The 20,590-nt window shown below is 52.4% G+C and overlaps 1 protein-coding gene and 1 long non-coding RNA gene across 7 annotated transcripts in view; one reads left to right on the top strand and one right to left on the bottom strand.

Annotated features, from left to right (window-relative positions):
- The window catches only part of GRK5 (G protein-coupled receptor kinase 5), a 215,621-nt gene that overhangs the window by 113,621 nt on the left and 81,410 nt on the right, over nt 1–20,590 (top strand). The gene's annotated exons all lie outside the window — the stretch shown is intronic.
- On the bottom strand, nt 726–12,721 carry LOC112830558 (uncharacterized). The gene is made up of 4 exons (XR_003209956.2): nt 12,474–12,721; nt 6,782–6,993; nt 6,546–6,654; nt 726–969 (listed from the first exon to the last, which is right to left on the bottom strand). It is a non-coding gene; the product is annotated as an uncharacterized lncRNA (long non-coding RNA).

Here is a 20,590-nt window from a genome sequence, read left to right as displayed (position 1 = left end):
ACCTGTCCCCTGACCCAGCCACTCCTTCACATTTCCTCCCTTCTCCAAACGCACTTCCCCAATTCTGCCTGGTAATCCACTCAACCTTGCAGGTCACTTCCTCCAGGAAGTCTTCTCTGGTGACCTCCCCAGGCCTGGGTTTGGTCCTTAAGCCTTGCAGCAGTCTGATAACTGACCTCTATCAGTCTGCTTAACTGCAGCCTCCATGAGGGTAGAGCCTGGACCTGCCTGCTGCCCTTCCCCAGCCCCCAACACCAGTGTCTCCTCTGCACCAGGCCCTTTTAGAATCTTAATTTTCTTTCCTTGCTCAGATGTTTTTTGTTCTCCCCTGGGGATGGAAAACAAAAAAATCTTAATCTTCCCAAGTCCTAGAATGCTTGCTGATGGGTCTTCTTTTTCTCTCTGAGTCTTTTTAAAAGGCCCCCATCCTCTCCCCTGCTGGGCCCCGGCTGACCTGAGGGGGAGGCACGGGAGAGCTGAGAGGGGGGTGCATGCCTCCATGTGTCATGTCGGCCCCTCTGGCTGTCGGATCCTGACTGGCCAGGCAGAGATGGGCCCAGAGGTGACGCTGCTCCAGGACTTTGGCTGAAGCCAGCTTGGGGCAAAGCAGGCTTGGGTGTCAGCAGCCCGGGAGTGTGAGACCGCTGTAGGCACCGTGCTTATGCTCAGGGACAAAGCTCCTGAAGGGCTAACCCGGCTCAGTCAGGTTGGGGTGGAGACAACAGTGAGGAGCAAGAGCTCTGGTGTCAGAGGGACCTGGGTTTGAGCCAGGCTCTATTCCTTACTGACTGTGACTTTGGACAGATGATTTATCTTCTCAATCCTCAGTGTCCTTACCTGCAGAATGGGAATAGGCGTGTCGCAAGGATCAAATGACGAAATGCATGGAGAGGACTCTGCCGGGGACCTGGCACGCAGTGAAGCACTCCGAGGTGGCCGCTGCTTTGTCACTGCTGTTCGTCATCATCCCTGTCGGCAGGAGTCCTATTTAGTTCAGAGCTTTGTTCCTTGGTTCCCCTGTGGGTGGTAGTTGCCAGGGCCTGCTGGGTTTATCTGTTCATTCATTCGTTCATTCATTCTGTTTTGCACGTACTCTATGCCAGGGATCTGGGGAGCTGCCAGGTGGTGGAGAGCTGCTTTCAGGAGTGGCTCCTGGCAACACGGGCTAGGCCACATTTATTGCTTTATGTAACCTGAATATGACCCCTTTCCCCTTAGCCCCACTTCCATCCCGCAGAGCTCTATTTACTAGCCCTCAACGGACTTCGAAGTTCAGGATGGGACCCCTCCCCCCAGCAAAGGCCATCTTACATGTCCCTCTGCCTCCAGGCAGGAGAGACCTTCACGAAGTCAGTCACAATCCCAGCCACGAACCCCCCGTTCAGCTTTCACTCTGCGCACGGCCCTGCAGGGGTTCCCAAGGGGGAATGTAAGGCCAGCTCTGTCCCTTCGGGAACTGTCCCTAGTTGGGAAGACGGGGCAGAAAGCTGGGTGATGGCCTTGTGAAAGTGGGTAGCTGTCACATGTTCTTCCTCAGTACCAAGTGCCCAGAGGTGGGGTGGGCAAGGGAAACAGAGGCATCTGTGAGTAGGTGGGAGAAAAGGGAGACTTTTGGAGTCCGCAGTGCAGCATCTTACAACCAGCAAGCCTTTCCTAGGCACTCACTGTGGCTGGGAATCGGACTGTTGGCTTTGCAGACACAGACTCATTGAATCGTTACAAAGCCCTATGGGCTGGGCACCACTTCCTCCACCCTCTGTTTTATGGATGAAGATGCAGGGACTCAGAGAGCTTTGTAAATTGCTCAAAGTTACAGAGCTCTGGAAGCCACAGAGTCCAGATGAAAGCCTGGGCCTGAGTCACGCCTGTGCTGGCTGTGGATTTCCACCATGGTTGCCATGCTTTTCCCATGAAGGTAGGGCAACATGGGGCACGTGTGGGAAGTGATGCACACACTGCTTTGATGGGCTTTGTGCAGCGAAGTCATGAGGGAAGAGGTCCAAGGGAGGCTGGCTCAGGCCCGAGACATCATCTGTGCCCCTGGCCTGAAAGGTTAGGTCTTTGTCTTACAGGTAGTTGGGAGCCACTGAATGTCCTTCTGAGAGCCCCTGCAGCAGTCCTCAGGGGGGAGAACAGAGAGCAAAGGGGAGCCAGGGACAGACAGAGAAGGCTGGGCTTTTGGAATGTTATGAAATTCACTCACTTCTCCAGATATCTATCATTTACTGTGTGCCAGGGAGAAATGAGACAGCGTTTCTCAAGGACCCAGCCCAGGACCCGGAATGTACCATAGATGGCCCCCGTTCCTGATGATGCTAGGAGGCAGGGGCCGCTACAGCTTGTGTCACCTGCGGCGTCGGGCTGGGAGCAGGTTTCTCTTTGTGACGCTGGGTCACAGGATGCCTTTCACACCACCCAAGAGGCCTCCAAGTTGACAGCTGTTCCCGCTGCCCACCTGTCTCTTCCCTCCCCCTCTTTTTGGGGGTGGTTTCTCACACCCCTGCTGTCTGTCCTCTCTCCCTCTACCCTCTGCGGGGCCTTTCAGAAGGCGGCAGATGGCATGAATGTCGCACTGGCTATGTCCGAGACACCACCTCAGGTGCCACCCAGGTGGGGCTTGCAGGCCCTCGCTAACTGGGGGTCGGGATGTGGGTGTGGGGTGCAGAGGGAGCTCTCCACCCTGACTGTCCCCCGGCTGCCTCCTCTGGCCAGCCAGCCGTGAGACTTATTCTCTTCGGGCTTTTGCTACCCTTTGTCCCCATTTGGCTTTAACATGAAAGGAATTGTTCTCAGCCCCACCCGCCTGCCACCGTGTTAACTTCTCACCCATTCCCATCCTGCACCCCTCCTGGATTCCTGTGTCTCACCATGGCTTTATCAGCCACACCAGGTGGAGTTCCTGCGCCCACTTGGTTGGGTCAGTGCCCCCCTTCTCCGTCCCATTGCCTTGACCGTCATCACGCTGCTTGGACAGAGGCAGTAGCCTCTTCATTGGTCCACTGTTGATGGCTGGTTTCTTTTTCCTTCTTGCCCATCCAATCTAGCCTTCTTGTTTGCTGATCTTAGAGCACTTCGACCTTCTTGACTTTTCTAAAGACATCAAAGTTGAGACTTCTAGCAGATATAAATGGCCCATCCACTGCCCGTAGGACAGAGTCCAAACCACACAGCCCTAAGGCAGGGCCTCTTACGAAGCCTGTCCTCTGACCCTCTAAGATTGGTCTCTGACTTGCTGTATGAAGCCACCCAGAGTGGTCCTCTCTCCATAACCCCCCCACCCCTGGAAACCTTTGGGCTTCTCATGCCCTTGAGTAAACCTTTACTAGCATGGAAGTTATCAGCATATCACAGTGCCAAATCCTTTCATTTTATTTCAGAGCTGTGTAACTTTGGACAGTTTGCTTAACCTCGCTGAGCTATCACTGATCACATTCTTATTATGTGCCAGATACTTTGCCCAGCACTTTGCATTGCCTCTTTATACCTACCCCACAACCCTAAGAGAGAGGTGCTGTTTTTAGACTTATTTGGCATATAAGGAAATTAGGGTATATGGCAGTGAAGCCCCTTGCCTAAGGTCAGACACCACAAAGAGGCAGAGCCAGACTCAGATCCTATCCGAGCCTGGTCCTTGCCTGTAGATATGGGGACCATGTCACTCACTTCTCAGGGTTGCTGGAGAGTTTAAATGCGGTGGTACGTTTAGAAGCACCGGCCCAGGCCTGAGCACCCGGGGCCTTGGTAAACAGGTTTTCTTCCTGCTTCTGGTCTTTGCTCAGGCCACATCCTCTGTCCTCTCCCTACCTGGCCAGGTCCTACCTCCAAAGTCAATGGACCCCTGCCTGAAATAACCACCCACCCCCTTTACCCAGGCCCTAGAATATTCCACACGTACTGCCACCAAACCCTGGCCATGGGGAACAGAACTAGGCTTCAGGTGTCTGACTACTTTCCTAAAGGGTCTGTGACACCTTTGTAAGCCCTGCCCCTCCGCTAGTGCCTGGTCCTCTGTGGGAGCTGGGAAGGTGTCCACAGAACCAGCGAGTCAGCGAAGGAATCCACGAGGGAGGGAAGGGAGGATGGAGTGGTGACAGGCCATTGTCGTGGCGGGACTCGAGCTGTGGTCCTCTGGAGCCCGTGCCGCTGGGTCTGGTGTGGCTCACCCCCCCAGTCTGGCAGCCCTGTCCTCACACCTCCACGGTCTGCAATTTGGCGCATTTCCTTCCAGTATTTCCTGACCATGACCTCCTGGCTCAGAGTTATCATCTCCTGAGACAGGAAGGAAAAACCCCCGTGGGGCTGGGTTTATGGAGGGTGACCAGTCTCCTGCTGCAGCTAGTTTCCTGCTTGTGGGACCCTGCCATCGAGCCTCAGCCTGGTGGTGCTGACAGCTCCACTCCCGGAGTGGCCTCAGGTCTCTGTGGGGCGGGAGGGCTGCAGCAACAAACCACCTGCCTGACCATCGGAATGCCATCAGCGAGGGCTAGCTGGCTGGCTTGTGGGCCCTGCTGGGGGGCGGGGGGTCCTCACTGCTCACCTGATCCCCAGGCCCTAGCAGGGGGCAGGGGCCCTGGTGAAACCCGTTCACCAGAAATCCCCATAGAATGAGCTGGCCTTTCCTGTTCTCTGCGCCCCTCTGAGGACAGAGCCGGCCAGGCCTTCTCTGCGGCTTACATAGGGGGTGTTGGCTAGAATCTTTCACCCAGGACTAGAAGGAAATTGGACTGATTTACTGTCTATGGGACTCATTCTCCCCACCTCAGCATCAAGGTGCAGTCATGATCTCTGGGAGCCATTTCGTTTCTGTTCACAGCCTAGTCCAGAGGGCTGAGGTGCTGCTGCCACCTGGCTTACCTGAGGGGAGCCTGTGTGTGTGCTGTCTGTTGTGTCCAGCCTTCTGGAAGAGTCTGCAGGGCTTCCCTCTTGTTGATAGGACACAGCCTGGCACGTGTGACCCACCCCTGTATTATGTGAGTGTGTGTGTGTGTGTATGTGTGTGATTGTCCGTCACCAGATGAAGTATCCTGAAGGCAGGCTCCCGGGTGTCTTGTAGCCCTCCCACCTCGACGGATGTCAGGGGAAAGAAATGACTGACTTGGAGACTCTGACCCGGCAAGAGAAGGCGGTGGTTATAGGCTGGTGGTCTCCCAGGCCAGAAGCTAGGCCTTCCAAATTCTGCACGGCCCCTGATTATCAATCGCGCTACCTCGCTAAGGCTCAGAGAGATGGGACTTGTCAGGGCCACTGGCTGGTGAGTGGGAGAGCCTAACCTTAGGGTCCAAAGAGTCCACGTGTGTGCAGCAGGGCAGACGAGCTCCTTCTGCTTCTGCCTCCTGCTGAGTGGGACCCAAGTGGTGTAAGGCCTTTCTGGGGGGGGGGCGGTGGAGAGTCTCCCCAGGAGCATCTTTGATCTCTGCCATGTTGCTTTGCAGCAGGAAGTGAGCTCGGCTCCTCCCAGCGGCCACTGAGCCCACACGTCCATCCAGGTGGCTCCTTCCAGGTGGGGGTGCCAGTGCCTAGAGCTGGGGATCTGAGTGCTGGTCCAGTTTCCCCACTAACAAGTTAGGATTTCTCTGTAATGTTAGAGCTGTAGCCAGAGCGCAGTCCTGTGCTAGCCCTACTCCCTCACTTGGCCGGTGGGGAATTTGAGGCCCTGCAAAGGGATGGACGAGGCAGGCTGGAGGCTGAGGACAGCAGGAAACAAGGAGGGACCAGGTCTGTTGGCCTCGTGGCCAGGCACCGTGGACCTGGAGGTGCCTTAGCTGAGGAGACTGGAAGGCCCCGGTGGCGGCATCTCGTGCGGGGCGGGTAGGGTTGGAGCTGGGGAGAAGCATTTCTGGGCCCGTGGCAGGAAGGGACATGGCACTGGTGCCTGACCTCCTCACATCCTGCCTTAGAGGTAACTGCTGGGCAAGTAGGCGAGGCCGCACGCTCAGCCAGGGGCAGCCTCCGATTTAGGGAAGGCCTTTCTCCTGGCTCTGAACCTTCCGTAGGGGACGGGGACAGCATGGCTAGCGGAGACGGCAGCCTCACTTGCCCCCTTGAGTGCGGCCAGGAAATGCCAGGTGTCCCTGTCCCTTGTCCCATTCTGTTCCAGTGTCCACCGCCCCTGCTCTGCGCGGGAGGGTAGAGTGATGCCCCACCAGTGCGCCCTTCGCTCACCCACCAAACTTTGCCTGCCCGCCCTCACGGACAGGGGCTGAATCTCAGTTCTCCCCCAACACGGAGCCAAAGCCTGCACACAGTAGGTGCTTGTTGCGTGTCTGTTTCCTGAGGAGTCCTGAAGCCTGGCTGTAGTTTATCCCCACCGCCAACCACCCACCTGCACCTCTCTCTGTTCAAACTGCTGGGAAGCCCACAGCCAAGTCTCAGGCTGAAAGCATAGCTCGCCTCCGTCAGATGCCCTGGAGGGAGCTCCTTCTAGTCTCTCTTCCCTCTTCACTGCTTATTTCCTGTTCTTTGTCTTTCATGGAACAATTGAAATGTGCCTTTATTGGGAAATGCTGTGGATCCTTTTGGGACGCAAGCAATCGATAAATCAGTACCTTAGAAGTGAAAAGGTGACGAAGCTTCGTGCGCCACCTGGGAAGCGGGTGTGTCTGAGTTCTGTTCCTCCTCTCTGCAGAGCGGGCAAACTGACGCCTGCCCCGCCGGCTTCAAGGAATGTAGGAGAGGAAGGAATTGTGACCGGCCATCGTGTTGGGTGGCGCCAGGCCAGGGTCCCTCCACCCCCGGGGCTCTCTGCAAGGTGGGCTGACTCAGGCAGGAAGATGGAACGCACCTCCATGGACTTGGCTGGGGGACAACCCACCCAGAGGGGGCCTGAGCTTGCCCGGCTGCACACAGCTGGCCACTTCCCCGGGTTGGAGAAACTGGCTGAGCGCTTGGCTAGACAGGCCATCGGAAGATGCCCCGGAGGGGAATCAGACACCACTGGTTGTAGCCCTGGTGGCAGGCCAAATACGTTTGTTGCTTCGCTGTGCTTCTCCCTTCCTGGTAAAGAGACACAATGACTGAGCATCCACAGTGAGCCAAAACGGCGACATTGTCCAAAAAAGGAGATAGCTCGATTGAGGGTATAAATAGGAGTGTGTGTGTGTGTGTGTGTGTGTGTGTGTGTGTTGGGGGCGGGATGGGTGGGGGAGGGGCAGAGGACAGGGCTGCTCTGCTCACTCCCTTGGCCACCACAGGAGGGCCGCTCTTGAAGTCCTGGCCACCAGCAGGAGACAGATTTTTTAAGATGTTGGCAAGAGATGAGAGGTGAGCAATCCCCCATCGTCCTCCACTCTCCTCCCCCGCCCCGCCCCCTGCCTTGCACCATCAAAAGAGAGAATTTGAGAGAATGAGCTTTAGGCGGAGAGGTTAAACATAGTCTATTTGCTGAGTTCAGAGAAGAGCTCTTGCGGGAAGGACACAGGGAGGGAGCTGACGGGCTGGGTTAGCAGCGGCCCGAGGCTGGTCCTCTGGGCTGCAGTGTTACAAAGCTGCAGACAAAAGGAAGATAGCAACGACAGGCAGGAGCATGGCTCTGGCAGGTGGGCTGAGGGGATGCTATGTCAGACCATACTTCCGATGGTTCTGGAAGGAAAGCAGTGTCTGCAAAAGCAGACTAGGTTCCTTCTTGGCTCTTCCACTTAACTCGCTGAATGGCCTTGGGCAAGTCTGTCACTTTCAGGAAGCAGTTCCTCACCTGGACTCCTGGGGTCTCCATGAACGTGCACTCAGACCCCTCTCGGGACCCCTTGTGCGCAGGGATGGGCCCCGCAGCTGGGGAACGCCTCTCGCCAGTGCCCGAGATGGTCATCAGCAGTGGGTGTGGGCTCTCTCTCTCTCTCTCTACGGTCCTGCTGACAGCCTTTCTGGGGTCTTCGGGCAACAGCCAGTTATTTCCCAGTTAGGTCTGAATGGTGAAAGCTAGCTCTCCCTTCCGGGACTGATTCAGCTACCAGCTTCTCCTATGCCTCTGAGTTCCAGGGTGTCCTGTGATCCTCAAATCCACCACCTGCCTGTGGGGCTCACTCAGGCCACACGGCACTAGCTATTGCTCTCAGTGCACCTGCCTTGCTCCCTGTGGAGGCTGGGGGCTGCTGTGCAGCTTGCAAAGCTCTCTTCACCCTGCCTGAGTGCACGTCATTGCCCGGCAGTCCTGCAGGAAGTGGTATTTTCGCTCTCATCTTGCAGATCGGGCTTCTAGATGTTGCCTCAGTTACCTATTTACAGGCAAAGCCTGGACGTGCCTGCTTACTGCTGCCTCTCGGGGCTTACGCATGGTGGTGACCCCCGCCCAACCTCTCACCTGGGATGGGGCTGGAGGGTCAGGCTCATTCCCACTGGATGAACTTCCTGCCAAGTTGAGATCCTCCAGCTCCGGAACCTTCTGCATGTAGGTCTCTGGCCCTCTGGTCTCACGCAGCCTGCTGCCTACACCTGTCTTTTTTTTTCCCTTTTTTTTTTTTTCAGTCTGCCATTTGGCCATAGAAGGTTGAGGTGGTAGGAGAAGTGAGTTACCTTCCAGTCTGAATTGACATGAATTTGCCAAATAAAACATTTTACTTATGCCCCAAAACATTTTGCTTGGTTACTTCTTAACAGGCCAAGTGCATCATTTTCCATCAAAACATTTCCATCATTAAAAAAGTGTCTCTGACCCAGAAGCTGGGTCCCGCTGCATCCTTGTCACAGCTCACATTTTATTTGGGATGCAGTGTTTTCAGAATGTCACCACCTCTTGCTTTGCATAAGGACCGCACTCCCTGATGGAAATATTTTGCAAGAATGTATTCAGCTGTTGAGGTGGCACAAAACTCCTTCAGAAGGTCTTTGTCCAGCTCAGAGAAGGACCCCTTTTCCATGAAGTCCCTGCCACATTTCACTGGCCTGTCCAGGTCTCTCCAGGGCGCCACGAGATGGATCAAATCCCATAACAGCAAAAGCCATTTAAGGTTCATGGAAATATTTCTGGAAACAATTGCAGACTCCTTTGCTGACTGCCCACCTCTTATGTGTAATTTTTTTATGGAAAATGCACCCGGCACAGCAGAAGAATTTGGATGACCCTCACAATGTGCTGGAATGGAATTTGGCTGTGCTCTCTATCCAGGTCTCTGATATGGCTACAAGAGAATGTTTTCCCGCTCATCAGGCAGATATTCAATGGGCTTCCTCTATGTCCCAGATGCTGGGTTAATCAGACAAGTACAACCAGGCCCCATCCTCAAGGAGCCTGGTCGATGGGAACGGAAGATATATGTGCATTTCTTTCTTCAGAACATCAGAACGATATTAGGAAGGGTGGCAGGCACGCCTCTTCATGTGTGATGATTGTATGTAGCACACTGAACTGTGGTTATGCATTTTTTTAATGTATGTCATAAAAAAATAAATAGTAACCACAGCAGTAATTTCCCAGCAGGTGGGAGGGAGAGTCAGTTAACACCCAGGTTAAAGAAAAATATCTGGGGCGCCTGGGTGGCTCAGTCGTTAAGCATCTGCCTTCGGCTCAGGTCATGGTCCCAGGGTCCTGGGATCGAGCCTCGCATCTGGCTCCACGCTCCACAGGGAGCCTGCTTCTCCCTCTCCCACTCCCCTTGCTTGTGTTCCCTCTTTCGCTGTGTCTCGTTCTGTCAAATAAATAAATAAAATCTTTAAAAAAATTAAAAAATAAAGAAAAATATCAAGTAAATACTATAACAGTGGGAACTATTGCAGTTGATAGATTATGGCGACCAGATTCGTGGCTCACGAATGGGGCTGATGGTCATGTTTGTCGTGTGCTGAGAGAATGCCAGGGGCTTTGCCTCTGTTATCCTCCAAGCCTCAGGAAACCCTGGAAGGTGGTAGTGTTACCATCCTAACTGACAGCTGATGAAACTAGGTCTGAATGAGGTGAAATGATTTGCTGAAAGTCACGTGACTAGTAAATGGAAGAACTTGGATTTGCACCCTGGTCTGTCTGACGCCTGATAATAAATTCTTAACCACTATGTCATATGACAAAGTACTGCAGTTGGTCAAATAAAGAAGTGATTCTAGTGATCCCTAGGGTAGGAGGAGGGCGGCCCTGACTGAGGGGTAGGATGTAGCAAGGGAAGTTTTGGTGGTAAGGCAGAGTATCCCATGGATTAGATACTCATGATAGTTGGCTGGATGGTTTGAACACCACATTTTTTTCTCACATAAATGAAGTCTTGAAGTAAGCTGTGGTTGGCTGTTCCGTGTCATCAAGGATCCAGGCTCCTTCTATCTCTCTGCTTCACCAGATACCTCATGGTCTAAAATGGCTGATGCAGCTCCAGCTATCACGTTCTTATTCCGGGCAGTAACAAACAAACAAACAAAAGAATAGGAGAAGGATACGTGTACGTTTCTCTCAACGAGTCAAAGGACTTTAAGGAGCTGTTCTGGAAGCTGAACCTAAGAGCTTGTCCTCATCTCATTGGCCAGCTCTGGTTATGAGGGAGGCTAGGCATCTGGGAGTGGGACAAAAGTCCTGTCTTCAAGGTGCTTCCAGGAGAGTGAGCTGCTTCCACTTTGAGGCGATGGAGGGGACAACAGTTGAGTGGAGAAGAAAAAGCCTCCTCCGAACTAGGAATTGCTTCTGGAGTGGCCCCGGGAAGCTTGGTCTGTTTGGATTGTTCAGCATGTTTATTTGGTGTTTAATTGGAGTGTAGAGTTGCAGCAATTAAGCTGCCTGAGGCGGCCCCTGCCTGCCATCCCATCAGCCCCTCTAAAAAGACAAGAACCACTCTTGAGTACAAACCAGTCCAGCTCCCCAACCTTCTGCCCTGCAGTGCAATTAGGGCCGGAGCCACAGAGCCAGCTTTTCAGTGCAGCCCAGAACTGAATCCTGGGCTGTGATTTAGAGCCCAGTGTGGTGCTCACAAGCCCCAGGGTGGGTGTGGGGTGTTCCGTGCAGCTCCCGGGCAAGCGTGAGACCTGGAAAGCGCGGCCTGCCTGTCACCATCCTCCTGCCTCATCCCCTGCCTCCAGGCCCCGGGGCTGTGAGTTTGCTTTTTCACTTCTCAGCTCTCAGGAGTGCAGGCTGGCTGGTTGCCAGGAATATCAAGTTTGGAGAGTTCTTTAAAAATCAGTGATGCTCTTGTGAGTTGCCAAAGTTGTTCTGGGACTCGTTCATAGGTCAAGCCTTGTTCGTGGGAAGCCCTCTCTGCTGGGATTTGGGTTCTTTGGGGTCTGAAATGTTCTGTTTTCACTTTTTGGGAACCAGGTTGTCAGACCATGGAAAGAAGCTTAGGGCTAAAATGGAGTGTGAGAAGTGGGATCAGCACCGCACCCCCCCCCCATGCCTCCATGTTCTTCATCTGGAAACTTGGCTGAGGCCAGTTGGAGGCAGAACTGGGGAGAGCGGGCTTCTGTACTCCAGCGCTCTGTCTCTGTTCTGTAATTACCTTCAAGCAGATAGTATTGTAAAGAGGCTGGAGAGAGGCTTTCATATGGCGTTAGAAAATCAAACCGCTATTAATATGCTAATTACAACCATTCGTATTTACCATTAAAGCAGGTCCTGGAGAGCTTCTCCTTGGCAACACTATTAGATATTCTGTTCTTGAAATAGAAAGTCCATATTACTTTTTAATGAAAGCTCTAAATCCAGAGCTTCCCTATGTTCAGCCAGCCCTTTTCCCTGAATTTAGTAGGTCCAGCTCTGGGCTCCTGAAATGAACACCAGGTGGGAGGAGGGTGAGGATGGATTGATCCACCTCTGAAAGCAGGCAGGAGCTCAAGATGTCCCCAAAACACACTGGGGCCCTGCAGGTCCCAGGTCGGTTACCTGCTGATGTCATTATATGTGTAAGCATTATTTTTAGCAGTGGCATCACTCCTAAAACCAGTTCTACTGGATTTATTTTTAGGTTGGATGATGCAGGTGCTGTTTGGAAATATGTTTTTCTCCCCACATCACTTTTGCCCTGGAAGCACCCAGTTTAAAAGGAAAACAAAATGGCACCCACAGTCAAGGACAATGCAAATATTTGCTTGGGAAACGGAGGGATGAGTGCCTTATTTGCTTTGAGGGTGGATCCCAGGGAATCCATACTCCTTGATTTTCTGAGGAGCTGTGTGGGACAGAAGCCCTCTCTGATCTGGGGGCTTTCATTCACTGGCAAACAAGAGAGTGAGCTCTTGTTGCAATCACAGATTGAAGATATCCAGTGAAGGTCGTGGGACTTTTCTGAAGAGTAGGCTGTAGATTGCAGAAGAATAATATGTTTTTCTAATGTATTTTATAAATCTAACAAATATTTAAGCATCTTCTAAATTAGGCACCAGAAATGCATTGGGGAAATGTTCCAGTTACCACCACTGAGTGACATAGTGACATAAAACAAACATTACGCTCATGGATTCTGTAGGTCCAGAATTCAAAGAGAGTAAAGCAGGCATGGTTTATTTCTACTTCATGTTGTTCAAGGCCTGAGTGCAAGACTTGAAGGTTGGAAGACTAATCTACTCACATGTCTTGCAGTTGGATGCTGGCAGTTAACGGGTTCCCAGCTCCTCCCCATGTGGCTTCACCATGTGGCCTGGGCTTCCTCACAGCATGGTGCCTGGTTCCATGGGTAAGATCTCCAGAGATGGAGATCTAAGCAGGAGCTCTGTCCCTTTTGTGACCTAGCCTCAGAAGTCACAAAGCATCACCTTCCCCACATTCTATTGGTTGGAGTAGTGACAAACTTGTACCCAGATTCAAAGAGAGGGAACACCCACCCCAGCTCTCGGCGGGTGTGTGTGTGTGTGTGTGTGTGTGTGTGTGTGTCAGTCACATTGTATGAAGAACATATGGGATGTAGGTATATTTCAAGAAGTATAGGAGAGACTTGGAAATATGAGCAAGGAAGAAGAAGCTATAAAAAATGGCAAAGCAGGGGCGTCTGGGTGGCTCAGTTGGTTAAGCGACTGCCTTCGTCTCAGGTCATGATCCTGGAGTCCCGGGATCGAGTCCCGCATCGGGCTCCCTGCTCGGCAGGGAATCTGCTTCTCCCTCTGACCCTATCCCCTCTCATGTGCTCTCTCTCTCTCGTTCTCTCTCTCAATTAAATAAATAAAATCTTAAAAAAAAAAAAGGCAAAGCAGATTTAAAAAAGGAAGACAACTTTTTAAAATGAAGATGTAATAATCAGAATTAAAGCATTTGAAGTTCTTTCTGTCTTTTTCAGAAGGAAAGTAAAGATGTTGATTAACCTCCGATTTGTTAAGAACAGACACAGTCCCCGAGACTCTTTTAGCAAGGTCAAAACTGTTTTCATAATGATACATAATAGTCCATAATGATGTTATTCTCCCTTTTGCACTCATATTCTCTCACAAGTGTATGTAGAGTTTTCTAGAGCCTATATGGCATGTGACAATATTACTCTGACAGTTAACAGAATATATGCCTGTGTATTCTTGTGTTTTAGATTTTTCTCAATTTTGTTTTCTAATATGGGAAATCTTGATATAACCCACCTAGACGAAAGCAGTTGGTGGTGGAAGGGGGGCTCGATAATTTCTGGAGGTGTGTGAAGATGTCCTGAGTCCATAAAGTTTGAGATACATCATTGTAGGAGAGAGGACAAAAGGAGAAGAGAAACAGACAATCCCTGTGAAATAGCATTTCCTGAGCTCTGAGAAACAAGTGGTGGTGTATAGTTATTCTTCATTCTAAGGTAATTCAAGATAGAAACTTTTAAATCTACAGGACTGATGAAGAAAGGTGCTAATGTGTTGGGCAGGCAAGAACTCGGACCAGGAAGATGGTCAGGACTGGGTCGTTGTCGTGTGTTACAGCGACACCTATTGAACAACAGGGATATTACAACCCAGCTCTATGGAACAAAGTACGAGCAAGAGTCAATACTGTATTCAGACCAAAATGGACATAGAGGAGAGCAAATTCTGTCAGGCAGAGTATGACATTATGATAGGTTTAGGCAAAAAAAATATATTTTTTTAAAATTTATTTATTTTTGGAAATTTTTTTTAAAGATTTTTTATTTGTGAGAGAGAGAGAGCACAAGCAGGGAGAGAGGCAGGCAGAGGGAGAAGCAGGCTCCCTGCTGAGCAAGGACCCTGGGATCATGACCTGAGCTGAAGGCAGATGCTTAACCAACTGAGCCACCCAGGCGTCCCACAAAACAAATTCTTAGACAAAACCGAGGGCAACTAAAAAAAGACATAATGACCATTTCATTGCCTATGCACATTTTCCCTCAGTTTGATGGAAAATTAGTGGTTTCATCAGGGAAGCTAGAGTAGAGCCTAATTACCTTGAAGCTTTTAAGAAATAAATAGTTCTAAGGCTTTACAGAATCAGAGTCTCTGGGCCCAGACTTTTATAATTTTAAAAATTTCTCCAGGGAACGTAATCATATCTACAATAGCTGGTCCAGATATTGTCCAGATCATGTTTATGGCTCATGCCTTCATTCTGGGGTCCTGTCTGATTTCCAAGGTTGGACTAGCCAGAGTCCTTTTTGCCTGATGCCTTGTCAGAGCAGTCCCCTAACCATGCCTGCATATCTCCTCCCAGCATTGCCTAGATCCAACTCTGAGAGCCTTTGGGCTCTTCTAGCTCCTTCTCTCTCCTTTGATCCCAGGCTTATTTCCATTTGTGCCCCAGAACCGTCAACAGGGAAGCACCTAGAATAGAGAGAACTACCAAAAAAACAAAAAAACCAAAAACAACAAAACAGAACCACAGCCCTCTTTATGCCAAGGCTTAGCCTAAGCCACCACTGACCCCTTTTGTCACAAGTCTTCAACACAGTCAATGGGAGGATTTGTCTTCTCGTGTGAGAACCTTTCTCAAAACTGACAAAAGGAGAAAGGCCTTGCTTTACTGAAATTTGCACTGTCAACCCTCCCTTTTGCAGCCTACCAGCTCTGGGCTGTCTCATGATACCTCTATGGCATTGTCAACAAAGACCCAGCCCCAGGATAAGGAGCTTCCACGCCCACAGAAGAACAGCATGTGGGTGAGGCCTGGCTAGGGCAGGGAAAATTCTTAATAACCAGTGGGGTGTGAAAGGGGTGGGGGCCAACCAGAGCCTAGAGCCCGGGCGGAGTGAAGTGATGCCAAACGCTTTGCCCTATCCAAGGTAATGAAAGTGATCTGTAAGTGGTGTTTTTTTTCCTTTTAAATGACAGAGCAGGGCTGGCTGAGGAATAGGATTTGACCAATTTAAGCATAAATGTAGACGAAGCTTGTTTATGCTGCAAAGATAAAGCAACAAATGGGAGACAGGGTGGGCTGTGGCCTTCCACTGCATTTGGAAGCTGTTCCCTTTCTCTGGGCAAATTCCCTGAAGTCTGAGACCATCTCAGCATGACAGAGAAGTGCCTCTGGAGGGACCTGTGTCATGTCGACAGATCTGCCCCCCACGAGATGGAGGCTGAGGCCCCACATGGGAGTATCCTACTGTGCTAGGTGGTGCTTGTGGTCAGGGAGATGTTGGGAGAGCTATGGCCAATAACGGGGAGGGGGTCCCTCCAGCCCTGGTGTGGAATATTCCATTCTGGGGCACTGTTCTTGGCTATTTTCCAGAGACCGTGTCCAGGGGCCAGGGACATATTGGCTGAAATTCGTTCAGTGTTAACAGTAGCAGCCCAAACTCAGCACCCCTCTGCTGGTCCCCACCATTTACAGCTCTGCATGTGTTTCTCTCCATGCAAGTGAGGGACCTCAGGTTCCCTCCCCGCCACTCAGCTCCCTGCCTGCTGTTGTGGTCATGTGGCCTATCAGGGCTTCCCGTCCTGGGGGTATGCTTCTTGACTCATGCCTTGGCCCCGTGGGGACTGGATTTTGGATGGACGTTAAGGCAGGCTCTTGAGCCGGGCTGGGCAGCGTCTACCGAGCAGATTCCCATCCTCTTGGGGTGGCTGTGTCAGTGACACCCCAAGGGGGGAGGCTTCGGTGTGGAAAGTATGTGAGCCTTGGACCGTGCCACAGGTGGCCTGGAATGGTTTGGCCTCTTGTTTCCAGGGCCCTAGCTGATGTCCCCATTGTGCAGTGGCAAGGAGCAAAGGGCCAGCTTTTCCCAGTTCCTGGAAAAAAGCATCAGCCGGTGTCCCGGGGCCTGCACTGGTGAGGGCTAGGAGGCGGCATTCTGGGGAGGTTGCCCAGAAGGCATGGCTGACCCTGGCTTGGATGCTGTGCCCATGGTAGCATGTGGCTGTCACCCCCACGAACAGCAGGATTCTCATTCCCAGTGCTGTACCTAGTACATAGCAAATGCTCAGCTTATGAAAGCTGCTTTCATCATGTCATTTGTCTGGGGTCACCCAGATGGTGAGTGGTGGGGCCAGGATTGAGCTCCTGTCCATCTCACGTCCCAGCCCTCCTACCCTGTGGTCTGGCCACCTTCTCCCTGGGCCTCCACAGGACTCCCAGGAAGGCAGGTGGGGCAGAGGGTTAGTAGCCCCCATTTCACAGCCCAGGAAACCGAGGCCAAGTGATTTGTCACAAATCACTGAGTGTATAAATGGCCGGGACTGAGCCTCAGACCTTGCTGTTTTGATCCCTGCCCGATATTAGCCAGCTCAGGCTGCGGAACAGAATGACACGGGCTCACTGGCTTAGACAACAGAATTTATTTTCTCACAGTTCTGGAGCTTGGGAGTCTGAGGTCAGGGTACTGACAGGATGGGTTTCTGGTGAGAACTCTTTTCCTGGCTTGTAGATGACCACCTTCTTGTTGTGTCCTCATAGGGCCTTTGCTCTGTGTGCACAGAGAGGGAGAGAGCAATCTCTGGTGTCTCTTTGTCATCTTCTAAGGACACCAGCCCTCTGATTAGGGAGGGCCCCACCCTTATGACCGAGTTTAACCTTTATTATTTCCATAAAGGCACTATCTCCAAATACAGTTGCATGGAGGATTAGGACTTTAACAAGGGAACATTTTGGAGGGGAGGCACAATTCAGCCCACAAATACACCCTGAGCGCCTTTCATTGTTTTGGGCCCCCCAGGCCACAGTAGGAGGTAGCTGGTACTACGCATTAAGGAAATCATTGTGGAGTGATTGTGCAGGAGCCTGGAAATGGGTCTGGGGCAATCTGAGAAGGCTTCTCGGAGGAGGGGTGTGCGCGCGCATATGCTGGACTTGGGTAGCATGTGTGTTTAAGGAGACTCTGGCCCATTTCAGGCCACCCCATATGCAGTCCATCCCTTCCCAGTAATTGAGATGAGCCATGGCTGTTTTCCAGGAGCCGCTTTCCCTCCGCTCTGGTAAGAGGGGACCCTCTGGTTCCTCCTTGGCCCCAGGAAGGGAGCTGAAGCTTGATTCAGCCCATCAGGTAGGAGGGCCCACAGGTCTTTAATGTGGGAGGGAATGGAATTCCAGGTGGGCAGGGAGGGGCCGAGGCAGGACGAAGTAGAGCTGAGGACCCAGGGAGCCCGCCTTTAGCAGAGAGATACGCAGAGCAGGGTGGCTGCACGTGGTGGCCAGCCTCCGCTGCCATGGCCCTGCTGCCAGAGAGGCTGATCTTTCTGTCAAGATGGACTGTGTTAGGACAGCATTGTGTGGGCAGGCCCTTGCTGTCAAGTCTCTTGCCTTCCTCACCTAGTATCTGTCCCCCTCTCTTAGACTCACATGCCAGATTCAGCTGGGGAAGGGAGTCCTCACTGCCAGGCTTAGAAAATTTTAATTTCTGCGGTGTCTTTGTTTCTGGAATGAGGACAGTGTTCCCAGGGCAGAGGTTTGGGTTCATGCACCAAGTCCAGAAAAGATACGGGTTCCAGGCAGTGTTGCAAAAGGTATTAGCAAGGAGGCTGGGGAAGTCTGGGGGAGGCTGGAGAGGCGGGGGAGACTGGGGAAGGCTGGAGAGGCTGGGAGAGGCTGGGGGAGGCTGGGGAGGCTGGGGAAGGCTGGAGAGGCTGGGGAAGCTGGGGGAGGCTGGGGGAGGCTGGGGAGAGGCTGGAGAGGTTGGGGGAGGCTGGAGAGGCTGGGGAGGTTGGGAGAGGCTGGGGGAGGCTGGGGAGGCCGGGGGAGGCTGGGGAGGCTGGGCGAGCCTAGAGAGGCTGGGGAGGCTAGGGAGGCGGCTCTTTTGGTGGAACTTTCCGTTTCTCACATTTCCTCCATTGAGGCCACAGTGCCCAGCCCTCCCCCAAAGAAGAGTCTGTGAGCCCATCCATTTGGGGGGTACAGAGCCTGTCTTTGGCCTCTCTTATGTCTGTCCCTCAGCCTAGCTCACCGGGGCCTCTGGTGGTCTCCAAAGGTGTTCAGTATGTTGCTCTTCAGAGTTTAAACCCCAGCCTGAAGGAGAAGGAAAATCCTCTTGTAGTTCCATACTGAAGTACTTAAAGTGGTCGCAGCCCCCTAGTTACGAGAATATTTACCCTGCCTGCATCTCCCATCCCTTATCTTCTTCCTCTGCACCTGGCCCAGAGCCCCTTGCTCGGGGTCATGCTGTTGCCTGTTCCCAGGCCCCGTGTCACCCTGAATCTCCTCTCCTCCCCGGTGGAGGCCCTGAGTGTTTCCGAGCCTATGGCTCCCCTATGTCTCTGGTGGGAAACCATGGCTTCCTCTTAAGGGAAGGGCAGTTGCTGCCTTCCCTCCGATTCCCAAGGGTGAGCCTCTCCACTGCCGTTTTGTGACCTCGGGCAAGTCCCTTAGACCGGCTGCCCCAGAGGGAAGTACTCTCCACCCCACAGGGTAGCATTAAGTGAGAGAGAGGAGTCTTAAAGCATTTGGCTCCTAGTAGATGCCAAATACACGTGCGCTCACTATGGTAGGCGTGTTCCGGTGCCTCGGTGGGTGACTGTGGGCAGGGGGCCACATGCATTTGTCAGTGGATGTCCTTTGCCACCCTCTGACTGCCTAGATGGGGAGGCCTCATCCTCATCATGATCAAAATCAGTCCCTTGTTCAGCAGGCCCTGGTCACCATTCATTCATTCTCCCATTTCTGAGAACCTGCCGTGCACCCGGCCTCGATCTGGGGAGCATAGCCCTGAACCCAACAGAGCAGGGCTTGTGCTTCATTTCCAGGCAGAAGGTGGGAAGTCATCAAGCAATCTTACCCAGGCAGATGTCAAAGATCACCTGTGTTGAGTTCCTTGGAGGGGCCCATGCTGGTGCCTGGCACCGGGTGAGGCTTAGAGGGGATTCCGACTGGAAAGGCAGCTCTTGGAAGCATGGGCCCCAGCTGCAGGCTGCCCCCACTCTGTGCTCTGCGACCATCAAGGGCAGTGATACTACAAGAAGGAAGTCAGTATTTAAAAACAGGAACGTCAGTTCTTAGGAAGCCCTTGGTTGCCCTGTATACAATCTTGTGTTTAGCCACTTACATAAAGCCTGGGGTCAGAGACTGCATGGATGTCAGCCCCTCGAGTGCACATACCTCACCCGCCTTCCCAGCCCTTGTAAGTAAAGGCACTGTCGGCCCAGGGGCTGGTGTGGTCAGCTTGGGATTGCCCCTTGCCAGTGCCCTTCAGGGACCCTAGAGACACACGAGTCTGATGTGGCCACAACACATGCATCTTGGGAAAACAAATGTGGTTCTCAGCGTGCTCCCTTGAGTTCCTGGAACCAGAGTGTTTACTTTATGTAATATACAGCAAAACCAGTTCTGTTGACTTCAGAACCTTCCAGCATCTGAACTATAGTTCTTACTAAAGTATTCTTTCAATGTGGCTGACCCAGGATATTGTAGAGGAGGAAGACGGAGTTGTGTTTGACAGGGAGGAAAAATGTTCTGCATTTCGGGTCACCATCTTTAGAAATGAACCCAAGCTTTTTTGAGACTTGGGTGCTTTAACTCCATCAGGGAACTAGTCCTTCTTTGCTCACGTGTAGGGGGCTGCCCGAGGAGCCTGGGGCCCGTGGAGCCGTGTTACAGCAACCCGGTTCATGCCGGGGGAGGTCAGGTGGGTACGTTGTGTTGGAATCCACACCTCAGGCTCCTGCTCTGTGGCAAAGGAGTGTGTGAAACAGTGCCTAGATGAGGCTCAGGTGGGCGAGCTGGTTCTAGTTAACCCTTCTGTGGCAGTGTGTGCTTGCACTCTTTCCTGGTTGGGCAGTGAAGGGGGCGGGTGCAGGGCATTTGGGCGGGAATATCCAGCGGTTGCTCCTTAGAATAATGGCAGATGGATAGTATTTACTGAGGGCCTAGCATGTGCCAGGCACCGTGCCAAGCGCCTTGACTGAGCCATCCCTATGCGGTAGGTCATTTTATCGTTATCTCCATTTTAGGACCAAGAAAATGTGTCTCAGAAAAGGTCCTACAGCTAGCACGTGGTTGGTCGGATCAAGTACAGGTTTGGCTGCTGTAGCAAAGACGCAGACTAACCCTGGTTTAGACGGGCTAGAAGCCTATTTCTCTCTCCTGGAACAGGGCTTGGGGGGCGGTCAGGGCTGCTATGGAAGTTGTGTGGGGCCATTCTGTTCCAGGCTCTTCTGCCCCTGTCCTTACAGTTCTGGATGGCAGCCCACTCATCTGCCTTCTAGGCACGTCTGTATATAGGAAGGGGGAGAGTGAAGGAAAGGCACACACCCTGTCCCTTTAAGGGCATACTCCAGAAATAACTTGGAGCCGGTGTTTCTGGGCACGTTCCTTTGCAAACGTGGTCATCTAGCCACACCCCGCTGCAAA

This window comes from Callorhinus ursinus, unplaced genomic scaffold (genome assembly GCF_003265705.2).
Source record: "Callorhinus ursinus isolate GAN/ISIS: 27379988/994484 unplaced genomic scaffold, GSC_fseal_2.0 scaffold20, whole genome shotgun sequence".
Lineage (NCBI taxonomy): Eukaryota > Metazoa > Chordata > Mammalia > Carnivora > Otariidae > Callorhinus > Callorhinus ursinus.
Note: the sequence above shows the minus strand (reverse complement) of the source record. Positions and strands in the feature narration are given on the sequence as shown.